General features: G+C 37.6%; 1 long non-coding RNA gene across 2 annotated transcripts in view; it reads right to left on the bottom strand.

Annotated features, from left to right (window-relative positions):
* Positions 1-19,850, bottom strand: part of LOC131491543 (uncharacterized) — a 28,074-nt gene extending 8,224 nt beyond the window's left edge. Inside the window, exons 1-3 of one of the 2 annotated variants that reach the window (XR_009251520.1) lie at positions 19,764-19,850; positions 19,210-19,250; positions 15,917-16,122 (exon numbers count right to left, since the gene is read on the bottom strand). This is a non-coding gene — a long non-coding RNA (uncharacterized LOC131491543). Of the gene's footprint in view, positions 1-15,916; positions 16,123-17,840; positions 17,952-19,209; positions 19,251-19,763 lie in introns of those variants that run through there. The other variant, XR_009251518.1, reaches the window with a different exon arrangement.
* Positions 19,851-23,406: the final 3,556 nt, after the last annotated feature.

The following is a 23,406-nucleotide window of genomic DNA, read 5'->3' as shown; positions in this document are numbered from 1 at the left end:
TCTAGTTCTATCTAGAGTTGCAGATGGCAAGATTTCATTCTTTTTGATTGCTGAGTAATAATTCATTGTTTATATATACCATATATTCTTTATTCATTCACTAGTCGATGGACCTTGGGCTCTTTCTGTAATTGGCTATTGTTAATGCTGCTACAAATATTGGGGAACATATGCCCCTTCAAATCAGCATTTTTGTATCCTTTGAATAAATACCTAGTAGTGTAATTGGTGGGTCATAGGGTAGTTCTATTTTTAGTTTTTTGAGGAACCTCCATACTGTTTTCCAGAGTGTCTGCACTAGTTTGCATTCCCACCAACAGTGCAAAAGGATCCCCCTCTCTCCACCTCCCCACCAACATCCTCACCTCACATCCTCTGTTGTTTCCTGAGTTGTTCATTTTAGTCATTCCGACAGGTGTGAAGTGGTATCTCATTGTGGTTTTGATTTGTATTTCCCTGATGATGAGTGATGTTTAGCATCTTTTCATGTGTCTGTTAGCCATTTGTATGTATTCTTTGGTAATGTATCTATTCATGACTTTTGCCCATTTCTTCACTGGGCCATTTGTTTGGGGTTGTTGTTGAGTTTGGTAAGTTCTTTATAGATTTTGGATACTAACTCTTTATCTGGTATCATTTGCAAATATCTTCTCCCATTCCATTCGTTGCCTTTTAGTTTTGTCGATTATTTCCTTTGCTGTGCAGAAGCTTTTATCTTGATGAGGTCCCAATAGTTCATTTTTGCTTTTGTTTACCTTGCCTGTGGAGACATGTCTAGTAAGAAGTTGCTGTGACCAAGGTTCAAGAGGTTGCTTCCTGTTTTCTCTTCTAGGATTTTGATGGTTTTCTGTCTTACATTTAGGTCTTTCATCCATTTTGAGTCTGTTTTTGTGTATGGTGTAAGAAAGTGGTCCAGGTTCATTCATCTGCATGTCACTGTCCAGTTTTCCCAGCACCATTTGCTGAAAAGACTGTCTTTTTTCCATTGGATAATCTTTCCTGCTTTGTGGAAGGTTAGTTGACCATACATTTGTGGCTCCATTTCTGGGTTCTCTATTTTATTCCATTCATCTATGTGTCTGTTTTTGTGCCTGTGCCATATGTCTTAATGATTACAGTTTTGTAATACAGCTTAAAATCTGGAATTGTGATGCCTCCAGCTTTGGTTTTCTGTTTCAACATTACTTTGGCTATTTGGGGTCTTTTCTGGTTCCATACAAACTTTCAAATTGTTTGTTCTAGCTTTATGAAGAATGCTGATGTGACTTTGATAGGGATTGCATTGAGTATGTAGATTGCTGTAGGTAGTATAGACATTTTAACAATATTTGTTCTTCCGATCCATGAGCATGGGATGTTTTCCATTTTTTTGTGTTTTCTTCAATTTCTTTCATAAGCTTTCTGTAGTTTCAGCCTACAGATATTTTACCTCTTTGGTTAGGTTTATTCCTCAGTATCTTTGGATTTTTGGTGATCGTGTAAATGGGATAGATTCCTTGATTTCTCTTTCTGCTACTTCGTTATTGGTGTATAGAAATGTGACAGATTTCTGTAGGTTGATTTTTTAAAATATGAAATTTATTGTCAAATTGGTTTCCATACAACACCCAGTGCTCATCCCAACAGGTGCCCTCTTCAATGCCCATCGCCCACTTTCTCCTCCCTCCCAACCCCCATCAACCCTCAGTTTATTCTCAGTTTTTAAGAGTCTCTTATGGTTTGGCTCCCTCCCTCTCTAACTTTTTTTTTCCCTTTCTCCCCCTTCCCCCCTCCCCCCCCCCCCCCACCATGGTCTTCTGTTTGTAGGTTGATTTTATATCCTGAGACTTTGTTCAATTTATGTATCAGTGCTAGAAACTTTTTTGTGGAGTCTTTTGGGTTTTCTACATAGAATATCATGTTGTCTGCAAAGAGTAGAAGTTTGACTTCTTCCTTATTGATCTGGATGCCCTTTATTTCTTTTTGTTTTGGTGAGAGTGGACATCCCTGATGTGTTCTTGACCTTAGAGGGAACGCTGTCAGTTTTTCCCCATTGAGGATGATAATTAGTTGTGAATCTTTATGTGGCCTCTATGATGTTGAGGTATGTTCCTTCTATCCCTACTTTCTTGAGGGTTTTTACAAGAAGTTTGCTATATTTTGTCAAATGCTTTTTCTGCGTCTATTGAGAAGATTATGTGGTTCCTATCCTTTCTTTTATTAATGTGGTGAATCACTTTGATTGATTTGTGGATATTGAACTACCCCTGCAGTGCAGGAATAAATTCCACTTGATTGTGGTGAATGATTTGTTTAATGTATTGTTGGAATAGATATGCTAGTATCTTGTTGAGAATTTTTGCATCCATGTTCATCAGGGAAATTGGTTTCTAATTCTTCTTTTCAGTGGGTCCTTTGGTTTTGTAATCAAGGTAATGCTGGCCTTACCAGCATTTGAGTTTGAGTTTGGGAGTTTTCTCTCCATTTCTATTTTTTGGAACAATTTCAAAAGAGTAGGTATTAGCTCTTGTTTAAATGCTTGGCAGAATTCCTCTGGGAAGCCATCCGGCCCTGGACTCTTGTTTGTGGGGAGATCATTAATTACTGATTCAGTTTCTTTACTGGTTATGGGTATGTTCAGATTTTCTATTTCTTCCTGTTTCAGTTTTGGTACTTTATATGTTTCTAGGAGCATATCTATTTCTTCTAGATTGTCCAATTTGTTGGCATATAATTGCTCCTAATATTCTCTTATAATTGTTTGTTTTCCTGCAGTGTTGGTTGTGAGCTCTCCTCTTTCATTCATAATTTTACTTGGGGCCTTTCCTTTTTCTTTTTGATAAGTCTGGCCAGGGGCTTATCAATTTTATTAATTCTTTCAAAGAATTCTTTCAAAGAAGCTCTTAGTGTTGATCTGTTCTACTGTTTTTGTTTTGTTTTGTTTTAATTTCAATATCCTTGATTTCTGCTCTGATCTTTATTATTTCCCTTCTTCTGCTGGTTTGGGGTTTTATTTGCTGTTCTTTTTCCAGCTCCTTTAGGTGTAAGGTTAAGCTGTATATTTGAGACCTTTTTTCCTTCTTTATGAAGGACTGAATTGCTATATACTTCCCTCTTATGACTGCCTTTGCTGCATTCTGAAGGTTTTGGGTCTTTTTCATTGACTTTTATGAACTTTTTAATGTCCTCTTTAATATCTTGGTTGACCCACTCATTCTTTAGTAGGATATTATTTAACCTCCACAGATTTGTGGTCTTTCTAAATTTTTTCTTGTGGTTGATTTCAAGTTGCATAGCATTGTGGTCTGACAATATGCATGGTATGGTCTCAATTTTTTGTACTTGTTGAGCACTGATTTGTGACCAAGTATGTGATCTATTCTGGAGAATGTTCCATGTGCACTTGAAAAGAATGTGTATTCTGTTGCTTTAGGATGAATGTTCTGAATATATCTGTTAAGTCCATCTGGTTCAGTATCTCATTCAAAGCCATTGTTTCCTTACTGATTTTCTGCTTAGATGATCTGTCTATTGTTGTAAGTGGGGTGTTAAAGTCCCCTACTATTATGGTATTATTATCAATGAATTTCTTCATGTTTGTGATTAATTGGTTTATGTATATGGGTGTCTCAAGTTTGGGGCATACATATTTACAGTTGTTAGATCTTGGTAGATAGACCCCTTAACTATGATAGAATGCCCTTCATCTCTTGTTACGGTCTTTGTTTTAAGGTGTAGTGTGTCTGATATAAGTATGGCTACTCTGGCTTTCTTTTGACATCCATTAGCATGATAGATGGTTCTTTATTCCCTCACTTTGAATCTGCAGGTTTCTTTAGGTCTAAAACGAGTTTCTTGTAGGCAGCATATAGATGCATCTTGTTGTTGTTGTTGTTATTGTTTTTAATCCATTCTGATACCCTGTGTCTTTTAGTCCTTTTACATTCAGAATGATTATTGAAAGGTAAGAATTTAGTGCCACTGTGTTACCTGTAGAATTGGTGTTTCTGGTGATGTTCTCTGGTCATTTCTAGTCTTTGTTGCTTTTGTTCTTTATTTGTTTTGTGTTTTCTCCACTCAGAGAGTCCTCCTTAAGATTTCTTGCAGGGCTGGTTTAGTGGTCACAAACTCCTTTAGTTTTTGTTTGTCTAGGAAACTCTTTATCTCTCTTCTTATTCTGAATGACAGCCTTGCTGGATAAAGAATTCTTGGCTGCATAGTTTTCTTACTTAGCATGTTGAAAATATCCTGCCACTCCTTTCTGGCCTTCCAAGTTTCTGCTGACAGATCTGCTGTGAACCTGATCTGTCTTCCCTTGTAGGTTAAGGACGTTTTTTTTCCCCCTTGCTACTTTCAGGATTCTTTCTTTCTTTGAGTACTTTGTGAATTTGACTATGGTATGCCTTGGTGGTGGTCAGCTTTCGTTGAATTTAATGGGAGTTCTCTGTGCTGCTTGGATTTCAACATCTTTGCCCTTCTCCTGATTAGGCAAGTTTTCAACTATAATTTGCTGACATAAACCTTCTGCCCCTTTTTCACTCCATTTTCTGGGACTCTTATGATTCTAATGTTATTCCTCTTTTTAATTTAATTTAATTTAATTTAATTTTTAATTTTTATTTTAGTTTTTTAAAATTTAAATTCAAATTAGTTAACATATAGTATAATAATGATTTCAGGAATAGAATTTAGTGATTCATCACTTACATATAACACTCACTGCTCATCCCAACAAGTGTGAATGTTAATCCTCTTTAATAAGTTGCTGAGTTCTCTGAGTGTTATATTGTGATCTTTGGCCTTTGTATCCCTCTTCTTTTTAGCCTCATTATTTTCCATAATTTTATCTTCTATATCACTGATTTGCTCCTCTCGTTCATCCATCCTTGCCATCATGGCATCCATTCAAGATCACATTTCAGTTATAGCATTTTTAATTTTGGCCTGACTAGATTTTAGTTCTTTTATCTCTGCAGAAAGAGATTCTCTGATGTCTTCTATGCTTTTTTCAACCCAAGCTAGTATTCTTATAATTGTAGTTTTAAATTGTATTTCAGATCTCTTACTTATATCTGTGTTGATTAAATCTCTGGCCATCATTTCTTCCTGTTCTTTCTTTTGGGGTGAATTCCTTCCTCTTGTCATTTTGGAGGAAGATAAAAAAATTAATAAAGTAAAGTAAAAAATTAAAAAGTAAACAATACATAATCTAATAAAGGAAGCTAGATCCTAAGTGTGTTTTGATCTGCTTATTATGAGAAGCTTGATAAAAAAGAGACAAAAATTAAAATGAAAAAAATTTTTTTTATTTAAACAATAGAATAAAGAGAATAAAATAGAATAAAAAATTGGCTCTTTCTGTATCTACAAAAGAAAAAGAAAAAAGAAAGGGAAAAAAACCCACATAAATAAAAACAGAAGTAAAGAAAAAGTGAACAAACAAAATGAAACCCAAATGAAGCTAGATCCAGTTTCCCCTAGAGCTGAATCTTTGTAGCACACACTGATCCATAGACTAAGTGGGTGGGAGGGATTTGTGCTGGTCTTCTGAGGGAGAGAGGCCTGTTGCTCTTGTTGTCAGGCTGACTTGGCCTCCTGGAGATGCGCCTGGAGGATGTAGGTGGGTGGGGCTTGGTATAATGGCTCCATTCTCTACTTGGTGGCACTACTTTGCTCACTGGGGTTGATCCATACTAGTGTGGTAGTGATGAGGTTTTGGGGTGGTGGGGGTGGTTCAGACCTGACGGCCAAGAAACAATTCTTGAAGACATCTTTGGTGCAAAAAGGTGATTTTATTAAAGCACGGGCACAGGACCCATGGGCAGAAAGAGCTGTATTGGGGTTGTGAAGAGTGACTGGTTATATATTATGCAGTTGAAGGAGGTAAAGTCAAGGGGAAGTTTTCAAAGAGATTTTCATAAGCTAAAGAAGATTCACAGGATACTGGAGGCCTAGCTATTATCAAGCTAAGCTTGCTTTTCCTTCTAGCAAAGCATTAACATGAAGAAAGTAGGGAGTTCCTGGAGAAATATCTATTCTGACAGCCTCAAGTATTTGTCAGTGGGCTTCAGGTTATACAGAAATTTAATTTTGCCTGCCATTTCCTTCTTGCCTTTGTTCCCCATATCACTATGGAGGGGTGATGTTGGGGCTCCAGGAAAGTGAGTCCACAGGTTTCTGGAGATTAAGCTGTTAATAAGATTGCCTTTTTCTTGTAATTTACTAAGATATTTGTAAACTGGATTCACCAATAAACAAACAAACAAACAAACTGGATTCACCATGCTTCCTCATTGGAGCACTGCCAGGCAATGAACTCCAGAACTTCAGATGCTGTGCTCCACTGCTTATAAGAAACTGGTGGAATTGAAACCCTCTCCTTACTCTTTTTTGCTTTCTTTCTCTTCAGGTACTGGGGGGAGGGGGTACGTTGCTTTTCTTGCAGAATCCACATGCGCTGCACTCTCTCCCCCTTTTTCTCTCTCTGTCCTCTCTCTGAAAATGGCTCCCTACCCTCCATGGTCCTGTGGCTGTTCTATCCCCCACTTCACCTCTCTTCATCACATACCTGTGAAGATCTGTCACTCAAGTTATGCAGATTATTGCATTAATCCTCAAAACAATTTCCTAGGTGTTCAAAATGGTTTGATGTTGATTTAGCTATGTTTCAGGGATGAGACAACCTCAGGGTCCCCATACTACTCACCATCTTAACTCCTCCCAGGATTTTTTTTTTTAATGAAGGCTTTATTTTATAATTGAGAAAGTTTTCATACTTAGACCATGTAGTATGTAGATTGGATACATAATCTGATAATTGTTAAATTCCAGGTTTTTAAAATAAGTAACCTCTTGATATTATTAAAGAAATATTTATAAAATAAACTTGTGGTTTTGGTATTTATAACTGTAAGACAGGAACTTTTCAAGCCATGAGCTAATAATCCAAGAATGAATCCATGAATCTATTTTTTTCTGGTCTAACAGGTAGTGGCAAAAATCACCATCTTCTTGGTGTCATGCTGCTTTCCCTCTCCCACAATATCTCCCACTTTTCCTTTCCAACCTGGCCTAGTAGAATGGCTCCCACAAAGAAGGGTGGCGAGAAGAAGGGCCGTTCTGCCATCAACGAGGTAGTTCATAAGCATCATTCATCAGCATTCATAAGCACATCCATGGAGTGGGATTCAAGAAGTGTGCCCCTTGGACACTCAAATCCAGAAATTTGCTGTGAAGAATATGGGCACACCAGATGTGCACATTGACACCAGGCTCAACAAAGGAGTCTGGGCCAAAGGAATAAGGAATATTCCATGCCATATCCATATGTGGTTGTCTGGAAAACAATGAGGATGAAGATTCACCAAACAAGTTCTTTATGTTGGTTACCTATATACTTGTCACCACTTTCAAAAATCTACAGACTGTTAATGTGGATGAGAACTAATTGCTAGGTATAAAACTGCAAAAAAAATGTAATAAAATAAAATCACCACCTTCTTGAGAACTTCCTTCTTAGAGATATGAAGTTGTATCTCTTGCCCCAACCTCACCCATTTTGGAGGGAGAGACTCCAGTCTGGTTGGAGGGTCAGAATTGTCAATAACCAGCTACATTCTTGTGAATTTCTAAGCCATGTTTGAGGGTAACATTTGGATAAGTGGGAGAAATATTTTTTCATTTCCTACAGCTCTTATGGAGACAATGTCCTTAGCACTGAGGCTGTCAGGGACTTGTGTCCCTGAACATGAACTTCAGATGGAGGTGGCCAAAGATGCTGAATGGTGGGATATGGGCTCCCCACTTTCAACGCATCTTTGTATGAGGGAAGAACTTCAGATGTAAGAGAGACTATGGGGGAATGAGCTGCAAAGTGAAGCACATGGTGAGAGCCTTGACACTTTGAGGGGTTATAGAGATGTCCAGAGACTGGAACATTGCCAGCTGGATCCAAGGAGCACAGGGTTGGGTGGCATCACTGAAACTAATATATTGCATTAACATTTTCTAGAAGTCTTGAAGTCTCCTCGGTTTTACCATCAGAGTTTAGGTCTCACATGAACTAGTTGATTATGGAGGTCTTCCCTGAGCCTGTGGAACTGCTTTCAAGGCAGCTGTCTCATTCCTGCCACCTTTGGATATATTAAGAGGCAATCCTTTCTTTCTTCTTTCCTTTGGGCCAAAGAAATACTTGAGCCCACAGTGTATCAGTTCATTTCAATCATGGTTTGAGGGGCTCTTTGGAAGAGGAGACACATTTTTTGATTCTGTCATCCTCCTGCATCATCTTGGCACTAGTTATTGATCCAAACAAAAAAATTCTTTGCTTAAATTTTCCTCATAAGTAACATCATCCTGTTTCTTAGCAGATGTCTAAAGGCTGTGAAAATCAGATTCAGAGAGATCACACCTCCATTTAATTGAAATATTCTGACAAAATCTCAATAATCTAGTCTGGCTTGGAGATTTGTAGTTTTAGTCCATTCTTGCTTAAATTATCAAATTATGAAAAAAAACCAACCAGGAAATTTCCTTCATTTGCAAAATATCTTTGAGGAGTAATCAAATGCTACCCACAGAGGCTTTCCAGCTACCACTAGTCTCTAACTAGAGTGATTAAGAAGGTTTCCAGTTTCTTGGAAACATTCTGGATTGTCATCTGAAAGTGTCTTGGTTTGGCTGATAGACTGTATAATCATCATATCTACAACTATAGGTTTCAGGTCCTTGGCAGTTTGAGTATTATTTGGTTACTCTTCTGTAGACCCACAGGTGGTCCCTGAGCTAGGACCTCAAATGCCAGGCTCTAAGAGTGCACTGAGGAAAATCAGCATGTGGGAGAATGGACAGACTAGATATATTGGAACATGTGAGATTCTAGATGCAGGCATCTACAAAAGGAGTGAGGTCAGAGAGAGAAAGAGTCTGCCATGCAGCATGTGAAGTTAGAGGACGAGAGTGCATGTGATTCCAATGGAAATATGTTGAATGATGAAAGAAGTTCTCTGGGCACAAAACACTTATGTGCAGACAGAAAACAGGTGAGCATGAACAGCTCCCCCTCAGATAAACTACAGTGGCAACTCAAGAGGGAAGGATGTGCATTCCCTGACTGTTCTCAAAGAGAAATTGCAATTCTTTGTTTCTCAATTTTTGAAAATCCTTTCTCCCTTTAGTCTATGGATCCTGAAAGAACTAGAGGCTGTGGTGATTGTGGTGACAAGGAATTTTGTATATTACATCTTTATTATTGATTTAAAATTTTTTTTCCTCTTGGTATGTATGATACTAATTATTTGGGATTCATTGACTTTTTTTTTTTTTTTTTTTTTTTTTTAGTCCAGTGCATGGTTAATCTATGTAAAGTTTGAATTTGTGCCTGAAAAGAAAGTATATTCTTTATAATGTGAAAAGCTCTCTATACATCTAATAATATAAGTCTTCAAAATACATTATTTATATATTCTGTATATCTGATTTTTTTTGATCTATCAGCTTTTGAGGGCAGTATTTTAAAATCTCCCAACTCTTCCCCTAAAAGGGGGAAGTTGTGAATTTTACTTTTCTTAGTAGGTCTGTTAGTTGTTGTATGATATCATCAGGTCCATATAGGTTAACAATTGTTACATCTTACTGCTCTTCTTTTTGTTTTACAAGAATATAATATCTTTTTGTTATTTATGGTTTTGTCTTTAATTATATTTTGAGAGATTTTTCTTCATTCTAGGTTTTTTTGGCTTCTTTTGATTTTGTCTGTTTAGAGATTTTCCTGTCCCCAAATTTGGGTAAAATCATCTGAAAGGATTTCTCAGTTTGTACTGTTAACGTTTTGGTGCAGATCATTTGGGGGTGTGTGTGTGTATGTGTGTGTGTGTTGTGGTGGGGCGGGGTGGGGGGAGTTTCCCTGTGTGTTGTAGGATGTTTAGCAGTATCCCTTGTCTCTAATCACTAGATTCCAGTAGCACCTTCCTCCGGCTGTGGAAAACAAAACTGTAGATATTGCTAGATGTTCCCTGTGATGGGATTGCCTTCAGTTGAAAATGGCTAATTAGAACAATCTTTTAGAGCTCAGGCTTAGAACAACAATATTTTTGTGTTTCCACTAGCCCAGTGGAAGAAAATTTCAAAATTCATGGGATAGGAAGTAAAGAACTAAGAGGGGTATTGCCTCAAAAATGGGGTATGATTAGCCCTCAACTAAATGTTGCTCTGCTCTTGCTTATCAAAGCTTAGAATAAAACCTCAAAAGTATCCCACAGTTTTGAAAGAACTTAGTTGCATCCCAGAGAAAATTTCAAGAATATTTGTAAGAATACAAAAATATCCAGGACTCAGTAAGATAAAATTCAAAATGTATGGTATTCAATTAAAAAGTTACCAAGTATGCAAAGAAGCAGAAAAGTACTATTCATAAAGAAGAGCAAAAACAGTCCATAGGAAAGCAACTCAGAAATGACACAGATGATAGAATTAGTACATAAGAGCATGAAAAGAGTTGTTATAACTATGTCATATGTTCAAGAAAGTAAAGGTAAAATTCAGTATAGTATGTGATGACCTCAAAGATTTTAAAAGATTCAGATCAGCACTTCCATGTTTGTCTAAGATAGAGTGAACAGGGACAGAACATGCTCTCCATCTAAAACAAAAAATGAAGAAAATGTATGAACCAACAGTTTTCAAGACACTGAACATGAGACAACAAAGGATAGTGATTATGAAATGGAGAACAAACAAGATGAGCTATGTTTTCCTGAGCTTACTACAGAAGAGAGTTTCCAGGCTGTGTCAAAGGGAGGAAGAAACCAGGCAGTCTGACCAATTCCCCGATTTTAGAGACCAAGGCAGCTAGAATTTGTAGGATAGAGTACTAGAAGAAAGCGGCACACAGAGCGAACTCTGGAGGTCTACAGAGGGTCTTTTTTGAATATTCAGCAGAAAAACTGACAAGCATGTCCTGTGAGGAAACTGTGTGAGTCTAGATTAAGAATTACTTAGAGAATTAGAGGTAACAAAAGTGCGTGATGTTCACACCGGGCCAGGAATACTGCCCATTCCAACCAGCCAGGTGGGAAAGCCTCAAGATTCACGGGGCATTGAGTAGACTCCACAGAAGGCTCTTGGCTGATTAGTCGGACATAAGTATCTCTAGACTAAGCATTGGTTCTGGCCTGCCCAAAAAATTGCAAAAGCAAGACCAGATTTTGTCTTGATCTAAGATAAGAATTTCATATCCAAGAAGTTCAATATACCCGAAGCACAAGAAATGAAGATAATGACACCAATGAACATCATAATCAGTCTAAAATCAGTGATAAAAAGAAAATCTTAGTAGCAAGAAAAAAAGGACACACTATGTAGAGAGAACAAAAAACCCCCAAGAATGATAGCAGATTTCTCTTTGGATTGAATGCAGATAAGAAGACTTTGGAGCAACCTCTTAATATATTTGTATTCATTTCCTAGGGCTGGCGTTATAAGGTACTACAAACGAGTGGTTTAAAATAACAGAAATTTGCCGTCTTACAGTTCTGTAGGCTAAAATTCCAAAATCAAGGTATTGACAGGGCAATATTCCCTCTAAAACTTTTAGGGAAGAATCCTCGCTTGCCTCTTCCATAGCTTCTAGTTTGCTGGCAGTCTTCAGATTTAAGCTGCAGCACTTGAGTTTCTGCCTCCATTATGACAGCATTTCCCCCCTCTTTGCCTTTGTTTTCACATGGCATATTCTACTTCTTATGAGGACACCTGTCATGATGGATTACCACCCACTGTAATGGTTGAGTACATTTACAAAGACCCTGTTTCCAAATAAGGTCACATTCACAGGTGCTGAAAGATAGGACTTCAACATATATTTTGGGGGGGATTCAACATATACTGTTGATGAAAGAAAAGTTGTCAACTTTGATTACTTAAACCCAATGAAAATATGATTCAAAAATAAAACCTTTTTTTAGGTAGAGTGAATTTTGGTAGTTTGTGTCTTTTAAGGTATTTGACTGTTTTTTCTAAGACATCATATTTGTTGGCATAAATTTGTTCCCAGTAATTGCTTATTATCCTTTTATTCTCTGTAGGATTTGTAGTAAGTGATGTGCCCACATCATTCCTGTTAGTGATAATTTCTCTCTTGTCTGACTGGAAGTATGTCTATTTTATTGTCCAGTGTCTGAAAACTCATGTTTCATATATGTTTTCCAGTTTTCCAGTTGTTTGAGTTGGGAGGGTAAATCTGATTCCTGCTACTCTGTCATGACCAGAAATTAATTGTTGCACCCTCACCTTTACATGATAATTTCGCTGGACAAAACCTGGTCAAAGTTTTTTCTCCTGCCATAATAAGAAAATTATGAACCATTGTCTTCTTATATCCAGTGTTTGCTCTTGAAGAGTGTGATGTCATTATGATTCTTTCTCTTTTGTTTGTAACCAGCTTCTTTTTGGAATCTTAAAAAAAAAAAACAACAACTTTCTATCGTAATGTTTTCTTTCTCTTTGATGATCTGAAGTTCAGTGTGTGTTTTTCTACATGTATTCTGTTTGGCACTGTGTTGAGCCTTGAAGTTGAACATAGTTCCTTTTTCATCTTTTTTTTTTTTTTTTTAATCTGGAGGTTTTTATTTTCTTTATTTCTTTCCATATTCCCTTGTTTTTTTCCATATCTTCCCGGGATTACTATTATCTGAGCGTTAGTATTTCCAGTTCTCATCTCTATATTGCTTGCTTTCCTATCATTTTTATGTCATTATCACTTTCGCTGCCTTCTGGAAGATCACCTCGATTATATCTTTCACCTTCTAATTTGTTCATCAGCACTATCCACTCCATAATTTATTTTATTTTTTTATACTCCTTTACTACTATATTTTTCATAGTTAATGTTTCATTTCGTTATTTTAATGAATTCTTATTTGTTTCATTTAATCAATATCTTGTCTTATTTTTGAGATAATTATGCTTAATTTAAAATATTTATGAATATGTTTCTGTAATTGTACTTCATGTGGCATATCATGCTCAGTTTGCTTATTTTTTAAAAATAATCATTGCCCATCTTAAATGACTAATTATTTTGGTTTATGAGCTCATATTTTCCTAGGAATATTAACTACCCAGCCTGCTAATGTATATTGGAGAAGAGGTTAGTTCTTAGGCTCTGTTATATTCCTTCATGTGAATATAGGAAGGAGGAGAGATAAACGGTTGACTGTCCTTTATGGACAGGTAACCTTTATGATTAGGGATTCTTCCTTAAACTATTTGCTAGAAATAGTACTGAGTAGAGATAATAATCTCAATAGATCAGTGGTTTTCAAACTGAACGTTTAGTGGAATACAACCACTGTTTTAAAAATGAAGTAGAATTGAATTTAGAGGAAAATATCAGAGTACATCACCGTTGATAAATGTTAAGTACTGTTTAGTGAAATTTTTGTTTTAGCTCTGTATCGGTATCTTTACACATAAAAAGATATATGCCAGGGGATATATCCCTTAACTGTGGATTGAGATCAGATTTTTGAAAGCCACTGAATTGGATTATAATCCACCAGTCCCTAGGTTGGAGTGGGGAAGGCTGCTGATCTACCTCTGCCTTTTCCCCCTGGCCCTTTACCCTACCACGGCTTTGGTTCTTACCTGTTACTCTCCCGTTGACACTATCATTTTTATCTCACAGGGTAACAGGCAACTATAATCCTTTCAAGACAATTTAAGGAAAGTCAGGAGCAGAATGTACAGTTATCTTCCAATTTATTCTCTGCTATGCTTGGAGTATCTGATCTAGTATTTCTCCATCCCCTCAGCCCCTTCCTTCTTAAGACTGTTACATCCTTTAGGCTTTTATGGGGCTCTCAGGGTATTTAGATAGTTCCCCCCAAATGTTTGCTTTCCTCTCTCTTATTTAGTGTCCATGTAGTTGATCTTTTGGGACTGGGAGAGAGAACTAGTCATAGTAGTCAAATTTCCATTTTTTCACAGCCTAGAGAAATACATTTTGAATATTTGATATTAAGTCCTGTATTAAACTCAGAATCCTGCATTTTTAACTTATTACAATGCACATTTTCCTTTATTGCCCAAAGTCTAAATGAACATAATTTGAATGGCTACATAATATTCCATCCAATGATTTTATCATAATTAAGCATTCTCTCTTGTTGGGCATGTAGATTACTTCCGCTTTTTTTTCGTAACGAAATATGTCTGGGTTGAAAATTTTTATGGCTAAATCTTTGCTCAAAGTTCTGATCAGAATGAACTTTTAAAATTTACAAGACCACACCACTCTCCAGTGTACAAAGAGCTCATTTTCCCCCCACTGATAAATTATTGTAGCTGAAAGAAAAACTATTAAACAACTAAAACCACTTCTACATTCTATGTTGAGGAATTATTCTCAAGGAGAAACCTAATATTTTGTTAGGAAGACACAGCAATGGAACTTTTGCTAGGAAAGTCAATATGATGTGAAGTGTTATGAAGAATTGTAGATTAAGAAAAGTAAACTTTTCTGCCGAATAATAAAATGAATGTTAGAAGTGTTTTTGTTTTTGCTGTATAATAATTTTTGGCTTCATTAGAGTGCATCTCTGATCAGTACTTTGTAAGGAGCCTTGACGTTGGGAGGAGAAGAGGAAATGGAAGGAAGGACTTGGTTCTGAACAAACACAGGTCTTAGAGAAATGGCAAGAGGTAAGAGACTAATGAGAAGGGAAGGTTCCAACAGGAGATACCCTGTGACAATTTGTGTGGGTGCATAATGGATGCAAAGATGTCTGGCATACAGTACTTTTTGTTTTAATTTTCTTCTTTTTCCTCCCCCCTCTCCACTCATTAAAATTTTAGTAGAGCTATATTAGTGGCTCATTTAGAGTTATTCTTGTATTATAAATGCTGCCTTGAAGAGTGAACCTCTTATGGTTATGGTGAGATCAATCAGAGGGAGCTGGAGCACATGAGATGCACTGAAGAATAGGCCCAGGGGGTGGTTTAGAGGAAATTTGGGCTGATAGGAGACAACCATGACTAGTAATCACCTGTCCTGGGACTTCTCAGGAGGGTTCAATGCAGGGACAGGCTTTACATTCAAATGCAGGAAGGAGCTTGAGTTGTTTTATTCAGGTGGTAAAGGACAGAGGTCCTCAAAAAGTGAAAGAACTTGGGGATATTTGGCCAACACTGCTTTCTCAATACCCCATGCTTCTTTTTCCTGTCATCCATATCAGTTGTGGTCAAATAAGTGTATGTTTAGTGAACCAGTGTCTGCTTTCCTTTTAGAATATGAGGTACATAAAGCCAGGAACAGGTTTGCTTTGTTTGCCAGCCCCTAACAGTCTTTGGCACAAGATAAATGCCTGGCAAACATTTGTGAAATAAATGAATGTAATCAACTGTTGTTATATCTATTGTTACTAAAAAGCACCCAAAGATAACAGTTGTTATGATATTGTGAGCAGTATTCCCTTCTGTTTTTCATATTTCCTATATACTTTTTATATTATTTTTACTAAGGTAGAAAAAAAGAATGGACTCTTGGTAAGACCTCTTTACCTGGGTCTTGTATTCTTTAGAGTTTGCCTCTGTTTCTGCATTGTTTCTCATAACAGATTGGTGAAAGTCTCCTAAAATGCCCAGCTTTACCCATCAGAGAGCTAATTTATGTCATTCAATGGTACTCCTTTATTGTTTGGACCTCCAGGTTTTGTCCATTCATCTACTAATGTGGAAATTTATGTTCAATTCTAATTATTCTTGTGAATGTCTTGATAAATGATGAAAATATTACCCTGATGAAAAATATCATGAATCTAAGATTTTTATATTCATAGGCTCATGCTCCCTAGAGTAAAGGGAAGGTTTCCATAAATCAAATAAACACATACTTCCCTCTTTTTTGGTTACCTTCATTAATAATTAGGTGACATTCTCTTACCTTGAAAATGTCATAAATTATTGACCAGCTAATCCCGTTGAAAATTGAGAAGGGATTTGGTCCATTGAATGTAATGAGCAGGCTGGTAAGTTCAGATCTCTTGAATCACTGGCATTGTGTCTTGAAGTTGACATCTTGTGTGTTCTAAGTCTTCTCCTTGGCCCTTAAAGCAGCTTCCCTTTTATGACATGCTTTTGTAGAAACAGCTGCAAGAACCAAAGAGGGAATGAATTTTTTTTTTTTTTTTTGAGACTAGGTTGAGAATAAAACAGAATCCTGAAAACGCCATCTAATGAGATGGAATTATATGGATCGCTTTCCCACCTCATACTAATAGCAGTCAATCTTTTTTGCTGTTCTTCACTTTCAAACTTTTCTAGTCTACCCTTGTGTTCACTCCCTCACCTCCTTCACCCCTCGACATACTGCAGCTGGATCCCATTCCATGTCACCTTACTCAAATGCTTATAGGTGATTAATAATCTCCTAGTTGACAAACGTGAAGTATAATTTTTAGTCTGCCTCTAATTTGATATCTCTGCACCTCCCTCCCTCTCTCCTTCCTTCTCTCTCTCTGCCTCTCTCTTTGCTTCTGTTGATTCTCTCTCCTTGGAAATCTTTTCTGTAGGTTTCATGACCCTGAAGTCTCTCTTGAATATCTTTTCTCTTGGATTCTCCTTCTCACTGTTTTTTATGCCTTCTGTTTCTTCAACACCCTTTATGTGTTGGTATCCCCCAAGGTCCCATTCTTGGCTGCCTTTTCTACTTTACAAGCTCTTTTGATGATCTCCTTCAATACTATGAGTTTAACTAGCACAGGAATGCTAGTATTTCCAAAATTTATATTTCCAGCTGGGACTTCTCTCTTGGAACTTCAGCTGCATATTTCTTACCAGCGATGTGACACATCCTTCCACAAGGTAACTAAACGCAAAGCAAACTCCGTATATTTAAAACTGAACTTATTTCATTTTCTTCCCCACATCTGGACCCCCTTCCTGTCTTAGTTAATGAGGCCATCCTATGTTCTCTAGAAATCTAGAAGTCATTCTCAACCTTTTTCTGTCTATGTAATTAATCACCAGGCCCTGTCGATTCTTCCTAATAAACAACTCTCAAGTATATTTCAAACTCTCCATTTCACATGCCATTGCTCACATACCCTCTACCAATTGCATCCTCTCTGTTGCCATCAAAATTGTCTTTTTAAAATACAGATCTGAATCTTGGCACACACTTGTTTAAAACATTTGTTGCATAGAAGATGAAGTCCAAACTCTTAATAGGGTAATGAGGTCCCTCTAATGAGAAAAATAGTCTCCTCTGTATTACCTTGCACTTCATATATAATTCTGTTATGGCCTTTGACATATTGTTTGTGATTATTCTGTGGGCTGCATTTGGGATTATCAAATGGATAACAAACTCCTTGAATGGTAGGGTCATGTCTTTTTTACTTTTATATTTCTAGTGCTAAACACACCGAGTAGAGCTATATTTAAATTAAATGGAGGAATGGATTAACTGAATAAGAAATGTTGAAAGATTCTCCCTGCAAAATGAAAAAGACCAGAGGATCAAAATATAAGAAATAGATGGAGTGATGTGAAAATTGCAAAAATAAGAGAGGTCACCAGGTTACAGAAGTCCATTTACTGGGACATTGGATAACTTGTCATTCCGGAACCTGCCCAGTACTCTCCTATGGGCTGCCTCTGTGGTGGTTTTAAAATATGTCTTCAAAGTCTTGACACTCATCTCTTCAAAAGGTGGAGCCTAATTCCCCTTCCTTGAATGTGAGTCAGACTTAGTGATTTGCCTCTAATCGAATGTGGCACAAGAGATGCTATATGATTTCCGATGCTAGTTCCTTAAGAAGATAGTTTCTGCCTGGCTCTTTGTCTTTCCCTGTTGGATCACTCACTCTGGGTGAAGCCAGTTGCCACTGTTGAAGACATACATCCTATGGAGTAGGCCTTTGTAGGGAGAGACTGAGGCTTCCACCAACAACTGGCCTCAACTTTCTAGCCATGTGAGTGAGTCACCTTGAAAGAGAATCTTCTTGCCAGCCAAGTCTTCAAATGACTGTAGCCCCAGGCGACATCATAATGGCAACCTCACGAGAGATCCCAAGTTGAAATCACCTAGCAAGGTTGTTCCTGAATACCAGACCCAGAGAAACTATAAGGATAATAAATGTTTGTTTTTGTTTTGATCTACTAAAGTTTGAAGTAATTTGTTACACAGCAATAGATAACTAATATATTCTCTTTTAAGTATGACTTCCTTCTAGATCCTTTAGAATCCTACATATTTTTTCAGGTCTGGTTTAAATCAATTGTCCTAGATTGTTTGCAGGTTTCCTCCAATTAGAATTAATGTTTCTTTCTTGTAGTTTTGCCTCTTTTTATTGTTTAATATCCTTTATTCTTTTAGCCAAAATGTATTCGTTACTCACTGCGAGCTATATTCCATACTAGGCATTGGGGACCAAAAAAAAAAAAAAAAAATGGAGATTTATAACTTTTGAAGATGGTTTTTTCCTTCCTCAATGTATACAACTTCTTGAGAAATTACTTCAGATTGCTCTTCATCTTTAGATCATCACTGAGCTTAGGAGTATGAACTCTGGAGTAAGGGCTGTCTGAGTGAGGATCTGGGCTTTGCCTGTTTACTGTCTTGGCTCACTGTGTGCCTGACTTTGGACAAGTTACCTCTTAAGGTTTAAGTTTCTCTGTAAAATGGGCATAATAGTAATCCTTGCCTCATACGGTTATTAGGATTAAATGAGTTATATATGTGAAGTGCTTAGCATGGTTTCTGGCATGAAATAAGTGCTCAGTAAACACTTGTTAGTATTGTTGACTGTCCCCCTCAGTATCTAGTATAGTGACTATAATATAATAGGTATTCAGGAAATGTTAGTTTAATTGAGCTATAATGGGATAGGTTGGTGTTAATTATGTTAGGGGAACAGGCTGTCAGAAAAGAGTGTCAGACATGGAGTATCAGTCATTATCAATCATTTGAGCATTGAGTACAGTGAATTCAGTTACTTATTAATTGGTTAGTTTATCAAACATTTGTTTCCTATTATATGCTATTAACTAGGGACATAGGACGATGAGTGAAAGACATTTTGGTGGGCAAGTACTTGGACCCTGGAGGAAATATTTGTAAACTCAGAGGCTTCCATAGGAAAGCAATAGATTCTCCATGCCAGGCATTCTTAGGGAGTTAAGGATAAAGCGAATAATTTCTTTTCATTTATTCAATAAATATTTATTAAATACCTATTATGTTCCAGTCATTCTTCCAGGTTCTTGGGATTCATCTGTGAACGAAACAGACCAGGATTTCGGCCTCCATATACCTTTCATTCTCATAGAGGAAGACAAGCAATAAGTGATATTCATCATACATAATGTTAGAAGATGATAGAAGCTATTTAAAAAAAAAAAACATGAAAAGTAAAAAACAAGATAAAGTGAGGTCAGGAATTCCAGAAACACTTTCCTGAGAAAGTGAGGTCACTGTGTGTAGAGGACTGTTAAGTTTGGTGTATTGGTTATTGAGAAAGTGAGATGTGAGAAGAAACTAGAAGGAGATGAGGGAGTTAATTTAATTGATGAAAAAAGCATAGCCCTTCTTTTACCATCTAATGGGAGCGACAGACATAAGTAAATAAGTAAGTAATTGTAAATAGTGACAAATGCCTTGAAGGAAATAGGATAGCATGAGAAATTCATGGTCCTAGCCCTGGATGTCTGTACTCTTTTATGAGAGAGGCTCAGGCTGCTGCCAGGCTCCACCACCCGGCTGTTCAGTCTCTGTCAGGAATACACACCTGTGTGGAGGTGGTCACATCCTGTGTGTCTGTTAGCAGGACAGCGGGACTGTTACGTGTCATGGCAGGCATCACGTTCCAGCCGATTAGTCGACAGAAGAAGAACCATTTATAATGTATTAGTCATACTTCCGGTGGCAGGAATGGGTGGTGATGGATTGTCTGAGTGGCACACAGACTCTAGCCTCTCTGCAAGGGACAGGAGGAGAGACTATGTGAAGCTCGCTACCACCAAGACAGTGGGGTGTTGTCGCGGGGAGAATTCCATTATCACATTTATTCTTCATGGAAACAGAATTTCTTTTAGGTCTGGATTTGATTTTTAACTGAGGACTATTAAAAGGAGATAGCTCCCAGTTTTCTAACGTGGGTTTTAATGTCATTGCTGATAGATGAGATATGTTTATTTCTCATGATAAGAAAGCTAAGGTTCTTTCTTTTAAATAAACGTTTATTTATTTTGAGAGAGAGCGTGCAGGCAAGTGGGGGGAGGTACAGAGGGAGAGAGAGAATCCCAAGCAGCCTCTGTGCTGACAGCCCTGACATGGGGCTTGATCTCATCAACCCTCCATGAGATCATGACCTGAGCCGAAGTGAAGAGTTGGACACTTAACCCACTGAGCCACCCAGGCACCCCGAAAGCACCCCAGTTCTTTACTGGGTTTTAGCAGCTGGGGTCTCCTCTATAAGATATCCAGAGAAGATACACATCAGTCTGGTCACTTTGTCTTGACTTTGGTAAATATTTTACCCAAGTTGTATAGCTCTGTCCATCCCATTCAGTGCTTCCAGCTGGTGAACTGAGAATATGTGCAATGTCTGAAAGCCACTTTAGGCTGAAGAAATCTGTCGGGTATAGAATTTCCAATTAGAATGTTCATTTGTTCTTTGTGCTACTTACTTTGGGCCTTGGGCCAATTTAAGAGGAATATTTCAGTGAAGTTGTGCCTAAAGACCGGAAAATGGTCTTGGGGACATCTTCTGCTTTCCTTTCTTCCTCACATTTTATGGGAAACACTTTTTATTCATTTTAAACTATTTATTGAAGTTCCAATTAAACTAGTATTTTTACTTACTAATGTTGCTTGATGCTTTTGCACATGATCTTTAATATTCTCCACTTAAAAACAGTATGTATGAAATAACCCCATTTATATAAAATGTAAAATCCTGTATATATAAAAATACATATAGAGAGTCATCAACAGGTGTATGAAAGATGGTGAAGAACATGTTAATGGTCCTTACGTAAAGAAGGTAGAATTCATGTAACCTTTTCCATCCCATTGTTACCGTAGTATGTAGTTTTGAATTCTTTTTTACAATGAGAATGTCATCTATATAATCAGAAAAAAAACCCAATTAAGCTTTAATAAAGCTTTTGAGGAAAAATATTACCAGCCGCAGTCTGAGGTTATTATGATGTCTTGGGAGGAAAAATAATTTGTTTAGGATGCAAACCCAACCTCACCTGAAGTCATGTGACTGGCTAGACTGGTAGACTGGCTAGACTGGTAGGTAATCTGGGGGACACAAAAGAGCCCCTAGGGAACTAACAATCTGATTGGAAAAAAGTCACATGGGTTTGAGACATGAAATAATAAAGATGGAAGGCCTTAGGAATTGTGTGAAGAGGTCAAGGAGGGCTTCCTGGACAATAGAGGGATAGCAAAACTTGGAGAGCTAGGGGAGAAGAGGAAAGAACTTTCCTGGTAGAAGGCACAGCATGAACAAAGCCCCAGGGGCAGGAGTCTACAAGACAAGTGTAGTAGAATAATTTGTTGAGATATTAATTTGTGTCTTATGAGCTCTTTTCTCCAGAGCTTTAGCTGTAGGGCTAAAAGCAGAAGTTGCTAGAAGACAACAGACTTTGCTGGCTTTTGTTTCAGAAGGCTCAGTGTACAGAAGGAATTAAAAGAAGTGGGGAGGGAGGGGCTAGTGTGTTTGTGTGGGATGCAGAATAATGAGAACAGAGGGAAAGTCTTTTTCCATTTAGGTATATGAAGGCAGCTGTACCTGTACCCCTTCACAGAGCCCTAGGTGGGTTCCCCAGGTGGGAAGGTGGGAAGACCATGCAAGAAAGGGTTGTGTGCTACTTCTAGTGCAAAGACCCTGTGCTAAGTGTGAGGTTCCCAACACACATCCTGAAAACAGAATTCCAAAGTGCTACAGAAAACACATAAATATACACATACAACTACTTGTAAAACTATATTGCCTTGACTGGGGTCAAGTACCTTCTGATATCTCAGTTTGTCCAGCTACCAAAAAAATGGGTATATTGGTTCTTTCCAGTTAAAAAATTCATTGATTCTCTGAAATTTGAATGTCTGTCTCTGGAATCAGTTCATTTCTACCTGAAATGCAGGGGGGATGGTGTGGAAACTTCATCTTCAAAGAGCAACCAAGAGAATCTGCAATATGCATACTGCTTTTTCAGTGGGAAGTAGGAGTACACTGCATGGTAATTGAAACTGCCTTTTGAATCTTCTAAGCCAGCAGGATCTGATACCTGATCGGATGAGCATTGTTTCTTCCTTCCTGTAAAATCAGCTAAAACGGGAAGACTGAAGTGCAAATTTCCATCACAACTGGAGAAACCTTCCCTCTGCTCATCCACCCACACTATCTCTTCACCTGTACCCTTTATTTGTATAGATTCTTGTTTTCAACCAAAGGAGCTCAGCTCCAGAGAGAGACAAATCATGCACAAAGAGGAAAGAAAATCTCTTCCTAGACCTGAATATTTAGTGATGAACTAAACCTTCAGAGAGGGGAAAATATATGATTCTGTTGAGAAGGGAAAATAAATGTCCTCCAAATCAATGTGAAAATGGAGACCTAGGGAAGTGAGGTTCACATCTGTCCTTAATGCAGCTTTGGAAAGATAGAGGCAGAGACAATAAATGATATATCAGACATGGCGCTCTGCTTAGAAATTGCAATTCTAAATGTCATACTCAGTGAGCCTCTCTCGTTCCCCCCATAATTCAAGACAATTCACAAGAGATAACTTCTTTTCTCTGCCATGATAATATTCTCTAGCTCGTATCCCAAATAAACAACATTGGTTACTGCTTTAAGCAATACCTTCTCCATTTTCTCCACATCACTTAAATCAACAACCCCTTTCTCTGTGATCTGAATCCCAAACCTCCAGCCTTGTGCTTTGCTGTAACACGCTCCCCATTCCGAATCCCTGTTGCTTATCACCAGTGTTATGAAAGAGCAGGTCAGCATCGCCCTGCTCCTACACTAGTTTTTCACCACTCTAGATAAGAAGGGAATATTTTATATCATCCCCTTTTTTTTTTTTGAATCATCATCTTTATCATGCTCTACTTTTTTCTCAAACCAGTGGTTTTTCTAGGTGTAGATTTTTTTCTTTTTATTAATCTTCACAGTCTCCAATCCAGCCATCTCCTTACTGAAATGAGAAGCCTGGTATTCGCATCACTCAACACAGTTGATTTTGGAGCTCTATGAAGATTGAAAACACAGGAAGGCTTACAAGCAACCTAGAGGGAATAGAGAGGTTGCTGTTAATGTGTTTCTTCATTGAAGAGAGCTCACATGCATTTGGAAATAGAGAGTGACTGTTCAAAGACACTGGGAAAAGTGCTATCTGGGACATTTTATCCAA

The sequence above is a fragment of the Neofelis nebulosa genome, chromosome 12 (genome assembly GCF_028018385.1).
Source record: "Neofelis nebulosa isolate mNeoNeb1 chromosome 12, mNeoNeb1.pri, whole genome shotgun sequence".
NCBI classification, from domain to species: domain Eukaryota; kingdom Metazoa; phylum Chordata; class Mammalia; order Carnivora; family Felidae; genus Neofelis; species Neofelis nebulosa.
This window is presented reverse-complemented; position numbering and strand designations above follow the sequence as displayed.